This window comes from Sardina pilchardus, chromosome 23 (genome assembly GCF_963854185.1).
Source record: "Sardina pilchardus chromosome 23, fSarPil1.1, whole genome shotgun sequence".
NCBI classification, from domain to species: domain Eukaryota; kingdom Metazoa; phylum Chordata; class Actinopteri; order Clupeiformes; family Clupeidae; genus Sardina; species Sardina pilchardus.
Genome location: NC_085016.1, coordinates 16,186,384 through 16,200,266, shown reverse-complemented (window position 1 = coordinate 16,200,266; position 13,883 = coordinate 16,186,384). Strand labels below are relative to the sequence as shown.

Below are 13,883 nucleotides of genomic sequence, written 5' to 3'. Positions count from 1 at the left end.
TAAGTACAACATTTTTTTGCAAAGAGCAAAAACAGACATCTAACTTTATTGCTGAATAAAATCTAACAGTTCATTATACACAGCCTGTGCTGTTCTCGTTTGTTGCCAGATGGCGTCTAGCATTAGTCTCAAATAAGTGTGCTTCACAGAATGGAAGTCGCCCCCAGATGTTCCCCGCCTTAACAGCTTGATGGTAAAAATGACACGTTATTTAACAACTTTTCTTAATGCACTTACAGTACCTGATAAATTTGCAATGCTTGACAGGCACCACCTCCTTGGTGCAGCTGCTTATACCTGTGTTTGTCATTAGCTCATGTTGATTAGCTACCAGACATGGCCCTTTTCTGTTATTCTCAAATGCATTGTATTTTATTAATTGCATTCCCACATTGTTTAATGAGAGAAAAGTGGTACAATGATCAAATGATGCACTTGCTTGTTGGCCTTTTATCGCTCTGCCATAGAGAGCATACACTGACACATCACAGTGTGGTATGCAAGCTACACTGTAGCACAGATATAATCACTGCAAAGGGTCATCCGGTCGGCAGAAAAGATCACACCGGACAGCATTGCCTCATCCGGCTACAGCAGAGTAAAATACATGATCAAGGACTCCTCTCACTCAGGCCACGAACACTTTCAGTTACTCCCCCTCAGGAAGCTGTTACAGGTCTGTCAGAACCCACACATCCAGGTTCAGAGAAAGCTTTTCCCACACAGTCATCATCACAACTCTAAACATTCAATTACAGAACTAGGAACTTACTTATCTTGCCTGTTTGCGCTGCATTTATACTTTTCCAGTACTGTGCTCTTTAAAAATACTAAGAATACTGCCTAATATGTGACCTGTCCTATTAGTGTATGTACTGTATATGTATTGGTATGAGTCTGGTGTGAGAGTATTTGCTTGACTGAGTAAGTATAATATACCTATTATACACTAGAAGTACTTGTCCCATAATGTGCATGTCAGGGTAGGCTATGGTTCTGTGAAAGAGTATGGCGTATGAGTATGAATGTAAACATCTAGGCATCTAGAGGGAGTAGCACTTACAGTTTGTTGTGACAATGTTTTGCAATGTTTTTACAATGACTGTTACGCCCGGCTCAAGGCACAACACAAAAAGAGGCAGAACAACAGATTCCAAATCAAATTATATTTATTAAGGTATTATTTTAAAGGAAGTGTCTAGGGGATGAAAACTATAGTGTATGAATGCGTGTAGGTCATGTGTAAGTAAGTAGAAGTGTTATGCAGTGCGTGCGTCCAAAAGGTGTGTGCATGTATGGTGGTAGAGAGAGAGACTGATGTAGGAGATGATGATGGCTTATATGGCTACACCGGCGCCAGGTGAGGCCAATCTCCCTCAATTAGGATCCCCACTGCAAGCCAGCATTCTGCCCGTGTGGCCACCACGAGAAGCAAACGGCCCGTAGGGGGAGCAGAGGGGCGTCACACCTCCTTCCCTAAAAAGGTTTCCACTCAGGAAACCTAGGGTAACATCAAAAGCACAACCATTAATCAAACAAAACAAAGAACCCTCTGTAACCCCATCCCACCTCTATCGTCCCAACACCCGGGCCCTTGGTCATGTCCAGTGTGAATCAACTACTGTACTGAGCCTCAGCAGCCCCAAAGGCCTGCTGAGAGGGCTCAGTCCACAGAAAAGGAACTTTGGACCTGAGGATGAATTTCCAAAGCGCAATTGAAACTCTTCTATAAGCTCAACAAGATCCTTCCTCTCCTTGTTAGAGAAGTAAGAAAGATAATGAGACCAGTCGACTGACATCCCAGAATTCCGTAACCATCCCTCTGTAACCTCAAGGGAGGGCACAGTCACGTCACCAAACTCACAACCACCACTCCCCTTCTCCAAAGGAGAAGACACAGAACCTTCACAAAAGGGAAGGCACATTTCAGAACTAGTGTCACTACAACCTACTTCTCTCCTAGTATCAGACTGGCTATCAATTGGAGGAATGGCAGCTGGTGTTTCCCCAACAGCCTGACTGACCAACGGCAGAGAAGGGTGTAAGCATTCTTGCACCTCAGCTTCCTGTAGCTTCCTAGCTTGGGCTATAGTACAGACAGGAAAAACATGAGGGGATTCTACACATTCATGTGGAATGTCAGGTGTCAGTGGAGCACCCATTACAACTGGTAATGGTGATGTAACCTGAGGAGTTCCCCAGACATTACCGCCAGCTAGGTCATTTCCAAGGACCAACTCAACGTCTGGCACAGGCAACGAAGGGCGCACCCCAACCACAACATTACCAGTGACTAAACCAGAGGAAAGCTGTATATGATGTAAAGGCACTTCTAGGGAACCCATCCCAATGCCCCTAACCAGCACTTGAGTCCCTGTATCGGTCTCAGCAGAGAAAGGCAGCACACCCTCCAACAGAAAGGACTGAGCCGCACCCGTATCTCTAAGGATGCGCACAGGCACCTTGTCCCGACCCGGAAGAGACACAAAACCCAAGGTGATAAATGGAGAATAATCTGAGATCTCACCACAATGAACATTATGAGAAAATACACTACCAGCCTCACAACCACAGTGAGGTTTGTTAAGCGAATGCACAGTCATATTCCCTTTAACTTTCCTCTTTGCCTGACACTCAGAGATCTTGTGCCCTGGCTTTCTGCAATAAAAACACACAATTTCAAAAGGTTCCTCAGACAGTGAACTAGGGCTTTCTTGGACAGACACCGGATTGGACTCTGTCCCACCACCCCTGGAAGAACCCCTGAAAGAACCCCAGTCTTTATGAAAGGCACCACCAGGCCTGCTGGATGGCGTGCAACGATGAGTTAGCGCATACTCATCTGCCAAAACAGCTGCTTGAGCCAAAGTGGTCACTTTTTGTTCGTTCAGATAAGTAGCTATACCATCTGACACACAGCTCTTGAACTCCTCAAGAAGGACCAACTCCTTAAGAAGGGGGAAAGAGTCTACTTGCTGAGAAGTGCACCATCGGTTGAACAAGTGTTCCTTCTCACGAGCAAATTCAATAAAGGAGTTGTTATCAAACTTCTTGTACGTTTGGAACCGTTGCCGATATGCCTCCGGAACCATTTCATATGCTCGTGTAGCGGTGTGGAATAGTGCACCTGTGCCTTTAAGGGCTCTCCTCTCCAGTCGTTGTCATTAGTAAACTGAGTGGACACAGCGGGCTGGGCTCTTTATAAGGTGACTGCCACCGTGGGCCAGGTATGCAGCAGGGGTTGAGCTAGTCGTTTGGCTTTTCCGGTGGTGGTGACTCTTCCGGTCATTAGGCTGTTCTGGTCGGTGGTTCTCTCCTGGGTGGCAGCCGGTTTTGAGATTTCGCTCCGGTACAGAGGTAGGTCTACATATTGGTTAATGCTGTTTATTACATCACGGCAGTGATGACCACTAAACCCTATTCTGCTTTGGTAGGATTACCGATCGCTCTGCGTTGTGTTGTGTTGTGCTGTGCTGTGCTGTGCTGTGCTTTGCACTGGGTGCGTTCTAAGGGCTTTGCGCCCCTGAGTGTTTTTGATCATCGTGACCGCAGGTACTCCATTCCGTTGCTCTGAACTTTACACTTCACAACTTGTCATAGTCATGTGAACTCTCGAAACTGCTGTAACATCCACTTCATTTTAGTCACATAGGTCTCGTGGGCAGACTCGTTCCCCCCCTCCCCACGCATTGTTTGGTCGTCGTCCAGTGTGTGTGCTAACCCTTTCCGCTGTGGTATGTAGCCATCTAATATCTCCGCTATTCTTTCCGGCCAGTGATATGGTGAGTAACGCTTTGTTTACATATGCTCCAGCAGGTTGTAGGGTGCTGATCGCCAGGGTCATCCTTTGCTTGCTGCTGTTTTGCCTCTGTTTGTTCTTCCTTATTGATTGCCGTGTCTTGTCATTGTGTCTTGGTGTAAGAGTGTTGTCTTTTGTTTTTATGTGTCTTTGTCCTTTTGTGACTTTTCTTTTTGTACTTTTGGGAAGCTCGATGTAGCGCCCATGCAGGCATAGTTAGGCCTGCCAGCTGTGTACTTTTACAGCTAGCCTAGCTTTTGGGCTTCTCAAACAAGTATTTGCCTTTGATTCTGTCGTTTGGATGGCCATCCACTCCTTTATTGTGTGAATGTATTGGTGTTTTTGATTTATTAGTTATTTGTATTTAATTGTGGTACAGGAAATTAGGTCGGCCCTACAAAGGTCAGCTTGTATCATCTGAGCCTTTGGTGTTATTCCTGTTCTCTGTATTTGTCTTTGTCTTTGTCATTGTCTTTTGTGGTTTGTTTCTTGTTGTAGGAGTAGGGGGCGCTGCAGGGAAGGCTGGTCACCTGGTATCGGGAGTTTAGCTTGTAGTGCCTGTGTGGGTTCACTGTGTGTGTTTTCCAGTACTGTTCACCTGTGTGGGTTGCGGTGGTTGCGTCTCCTATATCCACGTGTGGTCTTGACCTCCCTGTCCTCAGGATAGCCTGCCTCCCTGTGGTAAGCCCTACTCCTTCTTGTCTAATTAATTGTCTTGTTACATCCCCATCCTGTTGGGTGCAGTCATACATTTTAATAATAAATTAATATTTTCTTAAGTTTTGTTGCAGCTCTTTCCCTCCAGTCTAAGTTCTGCATTGCTCCCATTCTCAGTGCTTAAATAAAAACATTTAATTTGATGGAATTCTGTCTCCGCCTCATGCCTGATTGAACCTGTGAGCTTTCCAATCTTTCTGGGTTAACAAGAACCTATTCCCTGGTTTGGACACTAGGGTGGCGTAGTCAGCTATTAAATTAACTTGCCAGTTTGTGGCACCGCCACATTTTGGCGTTAGTCGGCAGCAGGCATACTAGCGGAGACCGATTTTCCACTTTTCTTTAACTAAGACGATTCTGAACCAGTTTGTTTTGTTCTGTGTTTATTTTATGAGTTTTCTTTCTTCAGAGGCAAAGCAGCAGCCAGCGGACGGTGGTAGCAGCAAACATCCTTATAACAACGCTTCTGGTGAGTAAAGTCAGTACTGCGCAACCTGCTGCGAGCTTGGTCATAGATTAAAACCTAATTTTTTTATACTAATAATAATGTCGACTCCAATGGAGGAGGAATTGCAGCAGTTGAGGGATGTTGTGGCCAAATTGAGGTCTGATAATGAACGTTTTCAACGTGAAAGGACTACACCTAGTGGGCCAGGCCAGGCCGGCACTAGCTCTAATTCATCTATAAACCCGGCACAGGCCAATATGCACACTACAGAGCGGTTAGTATTTCTTCCTCGTGAGAAGAGGTGCCCTATGTTTCGAGGGAGTTCAGGTATTAGTATAGACGAGTGGTTAGACGAAGCCCGGGCCTGCATGCGAGTTCGTCACTTGTCTCCTGCTGACCAGGCTTACTTTCTTTTCGATCATTTGGAGGGGGACGCTCGGGAGGAGATTAAGCATCGCCCAAGGGAGGAGAAAGAAAACTCAGAGAGCATCATTGAAATCTTGCAGGACCTGTATGGTTGTCCTGAGTCCTATGTGGCACTGCAGGAAGCTTTCTTTTCCCGTAAACAACAAGAGGGTGAGTCCCTCCTTGAGTTTTCCCTTGCACTAATGAAATTGATAGAGAAGGTTAAGAGGCGTGCGCCGCAAGGCATTATTAATGCTGACGTTCTATTGCGTGATCAGTTTGTTGAGCACGTTTGCGAGGGCGCTCTTCGACGGGAGTTAAAGCAACTGATTCGTTGCCGGCCCACCGCGGACCTTATTGAAGTCCGTAAAGAGGCTATTAGGTGGGAACGAGAGGGTATGCCGGCAGCTCCAAGGGCCCGTAGTTTCTCGCTACCATCTTGTGGGGAAAGGCTGCATGGGCTCCCAATAGCATCATGTGCAGTTACTAGAGGTGTTACAGAGGAGGTGCCGCCTAACCTAGAGTTGAAAGAGCTAAAAGATCTGTTAAGACAACAGCAGAGCCAGATAAACCAGCTAGTCCAGAGTGTTGCTGCACTCCAGCCGCCCTTTAGGCGCACTGGGCCCCCACGTGATAGTTCCATCATTTGTAGGCGATGTCAGCGCCCTGGTCATTATGCCCGAGATTGTGATGGACAGAGGGCGTTCCACCAGTCCCAATTGACCCCTGTTGAAGCTCCCCCTCACTCGGGTAGTTTACCATCCCGCCCTGTGCAGCTGTCGGAAAACTAGCACCCGCCGGACTATCGAGCCATAGTCCGGGTGGGGTTGTATCAGGCTCAGGGGTAGTTTTGCAATCTTGTAGTGCCATGGGCGGATTAATGTCCACTTGTCCTCATCTTGATGTCATAATGGGTGGGTCTAATGTTCCATGTTTGGTTGACACGGGGTCTATGGTGACTACCATGGCTGAAAGCTTCTTCTCAAAGAACTTTGAACCATGGGGCCAAGAGCGCCTTCAGTCTTGTCAGTGGCTGCAGCTACGTGCAGCCAACGGGCTGGACATCCCTTATTTAGGCTATTTAGAGCTAGATGTAGAACTCTGTGGCAAGGTGATCCATGCATGTGGTGTCTTGGTAGTTAAGGATCCTCCTGGTGGCATGCTTTCTAAGGTGCCTGGGGTCCTAGGTATGAATGTCATCAGTAAGTGTTATCAGGAGTTATTTGGTCAACATGGTCCTTCGCTGTTTGACTTACCTTCGGTTTCTCAGGCCCCCAGCCCAGTGGTGCAAGCACTGCAGCAATGCCATCAGGCTGTTGTTCAGCCAACTGCTGAGGGTGTTGGAAAGGTAAATGTACGTGGCCAGAGAGCTTGTCTGATCCCGGGCGGCACTATCAAGTGGGTGGCAGCTACTTGCTCTGATCGATACTCTGGGCCGAACGTACTATTTGAGCCATCGGTATCAGGTTTGCCTGTGGGATTGTTGACCTCGCCAGCTTTAGTACAGGTGACTCGGGGTACTGTATATATACAGGTGACAAATGTTGGGGAAAACGATGTAGTCCTCTATCCTCGTACAAGATTAGGTCAGGTGAGCAGTGCTAGCATTGTTAGTCTGCCTACAGGAGTTTCTGAGGTTCGCTCTATTACTGCCACATCTGGTCCCTCAGCTGTAGAATCTGCTATTGTAGACCGGATTAAGGGTTTGGATATGTCCCCGCTTAATGACTTTGAACAGGATCAGGTTCGTACACTGCTTTTGAAGTACCATTCAGTTTTTTCCACACAGGAGAGTGACTTAGGTTGTACTAACCTAATAGCTCATGAGATTCCCCTTTTAGACCCAGTCCCAGTGAGGCAGCGCTATAGGCGTATTCCACCCTCGGACTATGAAGCAGTTAAGGCCCACATACACCAACTCCTTCAGGCGCAGGTTATTAGAGAAAGCAGTAGCCCGTACGCCTCCCCCATCGTCCTTGTAAGGAAAAAGGATGGTAGTTTAAGGATGTGTGTGGACTATCGGTTATTGAATAGCAAGACCCGGAAGGACGCGTTCCCATTACCGCGGATTGATGAGTCCTTAGACACATTGTCAGGTGCCCGCTGGTTCTCCACCATGGATTTGGCCAGCGGGTACAACCAAGTCCCGGTGATGGAGGCTGACAAAGCTAAGACTGCATTCTGCACACCTTTTGGTTTGTTTGAATGGAATAGGATGCCGTTCGGCCTTTGTAACGCCCCTAGTACGTTCCAGCGGCTCATGCAGCGCATGTTCGGAGATCAGCAGTGCCAGTCTGTTCTTCTCTATCTTGATGACATTGTGATCTTTTCTTCCACCTTAGAACAGCACCTTGAGCGGCTGGAAATGGTGTTAATGCGCTTGCAGCTGGAGGGTCTCAAAGCAAAGTTTGAAAAATGTGCATTTTTCAAGCCGGAAGTGCAGTATTTAGGACACGTAATATCTAGCCAGGGAGTGGCAACTGATCCGAGCAAGGTTGAAGCTGTGGCCAGATGGCGTCGCCCGACTAATATATCAGAACTTCGTTCCTTTCTGGGTTTTGCTAGCTACTACCGGCGCTTTGTAGAGGGGTTTGCCACATTGGCGGCCCCTCTGCATAGGCTGGTAGCTGAGCTGGGGGGTAGCAAGTCCAGGAAGGCATCTGGGCGGCCACTGTTAGAGGCGTGGTCTGGGGAGTGTGAGGAGAGCTTTGAGGGGCTGAAGCATAGGTTAGTCACTGCACCTGTTCTAGCCTATGCCGATTTTACCCGGCCTTTTATCTTGGAAGTAGATGCAAGTCATAGCGGCTTGGGGGCGGTTCTTTCGCAAGAACAGGACGGTAAGATCAGGCCTATTGCTTATGCTAGCCGAGGCCTTAGGCCCACTGAGCGCAACATGAACAATTACAGCTCAATGAAATTGGAGTTCTTGGCGCTCAAGTGGGCCTTATCCGAAAAGTTCAGGGAGTATTTACTTGGCCATAAATGTCTAGTTTATACAGACAACAATCCGCTTAGCCACCTCTCCTCTGCGAAGCTGGGTGCTACGGAGCACCGGTGGGCGGCACAGTTGGCTTCGTTCGATTTTGAGATAAAATATAGATCCGGTAAGTCCAATCGTAATGCTGACGCGCTCTCTCGGCAATATTCACCTGGGCCTAGTGAAGTGCTGGATTTAGTACCAGGGACCACCATTCCTAAGCTCCTGCAACAGGCAGTGGGTACAGAGACGAGCGTCCATGCTACCCAGTTGGTGATGTCTGCCTTACCCGCTCATGCCCCTCCAGATTTGCGTTTGCTGCAGTTGGCCGATCCTGTCATCCAAAAGATTTGGTCTTTCTGGCTGTCGAAGAGCTACCCCTCTCGGGAAGAGAGACAAAAATTGTCACCACATGCTGTCACATTATTGCGGCAGTGGGACCGGTTGACCGAGAGTAACGGTGTGCTATATCGTAGGGTCTTGCGCCCAGATGGAGGGGAGGAAGTTTGTCAGCTTGTCTTGCCGGTCTCCTTGCAGTCAGATGTATTAACTGAGCTGCATCACCAACATGGCCACCAGGGTGTCAATCGTACGTTAGAGCTAGTGCGTCAGAGATGCTATTGGCCAGCCATGTCTGCTGACGTGCGGCGCTGGTGTGAGGAGTGCTCTCGTTGTCAGGTGGCAAAGGCCAATCGCCCCCCTGCCACTACTTTCATGGGCCATTTGTTAGCATCTCGGCCAAACGAGATCATAGCAATTGATTTTACTACACTGGAACCATCTCAGAGTGGATTAGAGAGTGTGTTGGTAATTACAGATGTCTTCAGCAAGTATTCTATCGCTATCCCCACCCGAGACCAGCGTGCCCCAACTGTTGCTCAGATGCTGGTGACTGAATGGTTCTATCGGTTTGGCATCCCGAGTAGAATACATTCAGACCAAGGGCGCTGCTTTGAGGGTATGCTTATTCAACAACTTTGTAGCTTGTACTCCATCGACAAGACCCGAACGACACCGTACCATCCAGCTGGCAATGGGCAATGCGAGCGTTTCAATCGCACATTGCACAACCTCTTGCGCACCTTACCAGTTTCTCGTAAGCGGGACTGGGCAGCCTGCCTCCCCCAGGTCATTTTTTGTTATAACACCACCCCGCACCAGACCACTGGGGCGTCTCCACACTTGTTGATGTTTGGGCGAGAGCCCCAATTACCTGTCGACTTCATGTTGGGCAGGATCCGTGAGCCAGTGGCAGGCCGAGTTTGTGACTGGGTTGAAGAGCACCAGGCACGGCTACAAGTTGCTTTTGATGGTGCCCGCGAACGATTGTCTGCAGCTGCAGCACAGCGCAAGGCGAGACATGATCAACATGTTCGAGACCCAGCCTTAATGGAGGGTCAGTTGGTCTATGTGCGGGACATGGGAATACGGGGCCGCCACAAGATACAAGATCTGTGGAGTCCAGTAGTGCACAAAGTACTGAGGGCCCCACATTATGGGGGGGCAGTGTACACTATTGCGCCTACCAACGATCTCCATAAGGTAAAGCATGTTCACCGTAGCATGTTGAAGGCAGTCATTGGAGGGGTGTTGCCTGTTAATCCTCTATCAGCTGGCCCTCAGGTTGAGACACCCATATGTCACCAGGGAGGTGAATCTAGTGATGAGGAACTCTGGTTGGATAGGCCACCACTCACACAGCCAACTGTCCCACAAACTGCTAGTGTGGAGGGCCCCCAAATTGTCAGCCCCTCTCGGGGCACTATTCTAGATCTTGACACCAGGGCTCTGCCCCCAATGGAACTAAGTGCTCCTAGTACTAGTGAACTACCACTACGTAGGACCATTCGAACAACTGCTGGTCAACATTCCAACCCACATCGGCTGCCACGAATGGTGAGTGAAGGGGTTTTGGGGAGTGCTGAGATCTAACACCATCGTGGCCTGCTTAAGTTCAAATGCCGTTGGGCTTTGTGGCTGGTCTTATGTTTATTTTCTATCGTCGGGCCGACGATACATTGAGCGGGGGTGGATTGTAGCGGTGTGGAATAGTGCACCTGTGCCTTTAAGGGCTCTCCTCTCCAGTCGTTGTCATTAGTAAACTGAGTGGACACAGCGGGCTGGGCTCTTTATAAGGTGACTGCCACCGTGGGCCAGGTATGCAGCAGGGGTTGAGCTAGTCGTTTGGCTTTTCCGGTGGTGGTGACTCTTCCGGTCATTAGGCTGTTCTGGTCGGTGGTTCTCTCCTGGGTGGCAGCCGGTTTTGAGATTTCGCTCCGGTACAGAGGTAGGTCTACATATTGGTTAATGCTGTTTATTACATCACGGCAGTGATGACCACTAAACCCTATTCTGCTTTGGTAGGATTACCGATCGCTCTGCGTTGTGTTGTGTTGTGCTGTGCTGTGCTGTGCTGTGCTTTGCACTGGGTGCGTTCTAAGGGCTTTGCGCCCCTGAGTGTTTTTGATCATCGTGACCGCAGGTACTCCATTCCGTTGCTCTGAACTTTACACTTCACAACTTGTCATAGTCATGTGAACTCTCGAAACTGCTGTAACATCCACTTCATTTTAGTCACATAGGTCTCGTGGGCAGACTCGTTCCCCCCCTCCCCACGCATTGTTTGGTCGTCGTCCAGTGTGTGTGCTAACCCTTTCCGCTGTGGTATGTAGCCATCTAATATCTCCGCTATTCTTTCCGGCCAGTGATATGGTGAGTAACGCTTTGTTTACATATGCTCCAGCAGGTTGTAGGGTGCTGATCGCCAGGGTCATCCTTTGCTTGCTGCTGTTTTGCCTCTGTTTGTTCTTCCTTATTGATTGCCGTGTCTTGTCATTGTGTCTTGGTGTAAGAGTGTTGTCTTTTGTTTTTATGTGTCTTTGTCCTTTTGTGACTTTTCTTTTTGTACTTTTGGGAAGCTCGATGTAGCGCCCATGCAGGCATAGTTAGGCCTGCCAGCTGTGTACTTTTACAGCTAGCCTAGCTTTTGGGCTTCTCAAACAAGTATTTGCCTTTGATTCTGTCGTTTGGATGGCCATCCACTCCTTTATTGTGTGAATGTATTGGTGTTTTTGATTTATTAGTTATTTGTATTTAATTGTGGTACAGGAAATTAGGTCGGCCCTACAAAGGTCAGCTTGTATCATCTGAGCCTTTGGTGTTATTCCTGTTCTCTGTATTTGTCTTTGTCTTTGTCATTGTCTTTTGTGGTTTGTTTCTTGTTGTAGGAGTAGGGGGCGCTGCAGGGAAGGCTGGTCACCTGGTATCGGGAGTTTAGCTTGTAGTGCCTGTGTGGGTTCACTGTGTGTGTTTTCCAGTACTGTTCACCTGTGTGGGTTGCGGTGGTTGCGTCTCCTATATCCACGTGTGGTCTTGACCTCCCTGTCCTCAGGATAGCCTGCCTCCCTGTGGTAAGCCCTACTCCTTCTTGTCTAATTAATTGTCTTGTTACATCCCCATCCTGTTGGGTGCAGTCATACATTTTAATAATAAATTAATATTTTCTTAAGTTTTGTTGCAGCTCTTTCCCTCCAGTCTAAGTTCTGCATTGCTCCCATTCTCAGTGCTTAAATAAAAACATTTAATTTGATGGAATTCTGTCTCCGCCTCATGCCTGATTGAACCTGTGAGCTTTCCAATCTTTCTGGGTTAACAAGAACCTATTCCCTGGTTTGGACACTAGGGTGGCGTAGTCAGCTATTAAATTAACTTGCCAGTTTGTGGCACCGCCACACTCGTAATATAGCAACTTTGACTAAGTCATACGACTTGGAATCTTCTAATGACAAAGAGGCATAGACATCCTGAGCGCGGCCTACCAACACACACTGAAGTAGCAGGGTCCAGATCTCTTTGGGCCATTTTAGGGAAGTAGCCACCCTCTCAAAATGGGCAAAGTATTTATCAACTTCCTTCTCAGAGAAGGGTGGCACCATCCTAATATATCTGCTAACATGCAGTGGTGCTGGATCAGATGGTGATCCTGGCGGTGCAAGAGGAGCAGGAGCAGGGCCAGGAACTGCAATTCCCTTAGCCGCAAGCTCCAGCTCTAGCTTACGAAGCTCGAATTGATGCTCCTGTTCCTCCCGATCTATTTCCATCTTTCTCATTTCCATATCCATCTGTTTCTCTTGTATAGCCATTTCCTTGATTCTAACCTCTTTGTCAGACACAGGCGTAAGAGGCAAAGGACTAGCTACCCCTAATACCCCCCTGTCAACAAGAAAGGTCCTAACGGCAGTATACAATGGGACTTTAGTCCTTTTTTGTTGAGCACTGAGGGTCATTTGGTAATGCTCTGCTACCTGCACTAATTGCTCTTTAGTGAGGCAAGTCAACAACTCCTCAGCGGGCTGAGCAAGGAACTCCTCAACAACGCTAGACATCTCTAATGTGAAGATACTAAGACCAAGGCTATAGATAAACGGTATAGTCAATCCAAAATGGAGACTAAACACAATTTACACCGGCCAAAGCCTACAAATAACCAGCACAAACAATAAAATGGGGCACTAAATTGCTGTGCTACCGCACAATGCAAAAGAGGGGGAAAATATCAATATGCTAAACAACTAAATAAGCAAACACCTAGTTTTTACTCTTGTTAGCAAGCTTGAAATAACACTATGGTTAGTTGGACAAACTAGGCGTCCCCAGTTAATCTACCACCCATTAAACGTTAAACTGACTTACCATATGATGAGCAGACGTTACGTTTGAAGCTGCATTGCCACAATACACGCTTCAAATATAACGCTACTTGACAAAGAGAAAAACCCTCAAACGCAGGCTAATCGTTACTCAAACTAGCCTAGGCTACTCCAAGCAAAAAACAAACACAGTGGCCTAGCTCACGACTAGCTGCAAATGGGCGAGTTCGTCAGGCTACTCAACTAATCAACCCCAATACTGGATTTAAAGTAAGGCTACTCGCCAACAACGGTAAGCAAACAAAACAAGAACAACTTACCCTGGCTACTGCTGTTCACTACGATTTCACATTAACATTGGGCTGCCACCACCAATCGTCACTGAAATCCAACAGCTGGGCCTACAAGCATCCAAATGTTTGGCGAACACACTACCACATTTCTCTTGGGCTATAATTAACAAGCCTATTCTGACGAACGAAACTTAACACAAACAAACAAACACACACACACACGCACTGCTCTCTCTCGGTCAAAAATGAATCAGTGTATGTGAACAAAACAACTTCTACTCACCCCGGCGTAGACCATCGTGCACTCCAGACCTAGCGTTAATCACTATTCTGTCCTACACCTGTCGCTTCCGAAGCGTGCCAGGCTTGAGGCTCACTGCCCTCAAATGAGTGCAGCCGTTCTTACGTGCCCCTAATAGGAGTCTTGAAAAAAACTCCTTCCCGGGATTGTTTCCGACGGGAAGTGAAACAATAAGACACGAAAATAAACAAAACCGGAAAACAACAAAACAGTGCTCGAAGGAGAAGCCTCTTGGCCAAGCTGAGCAACTGCTTCCTACCTGGAGTGCACAGCGGTTGACGTTGCCGGAGATAA

The 13,883-nt window shown here is 47.8% G+C and overlaps 1 long non-coding RNA gene across 1 annotated transcript; it reads left to right on the top strand.

The window, feature by feature from the left end:
- The first annotated feature begins 3,308 nt into the window (after positions 1-3,308).
- LOC134071587 (uncharacterized) lies at positions 3,309-11,891 on the top strand. The gene is made up of 4 exons (XR_009937089.1): positions 3,309-3,357; positions 4,298-4,480; positions 4,926-4,985; positions 11,574-11,891. It is a non-coding gene; the product is annotated as an uncharacterized LOC134071587 (long non-coding RNA).
- Positions 11,892-13,883: the final 1,992 nt, after the last annotated feature.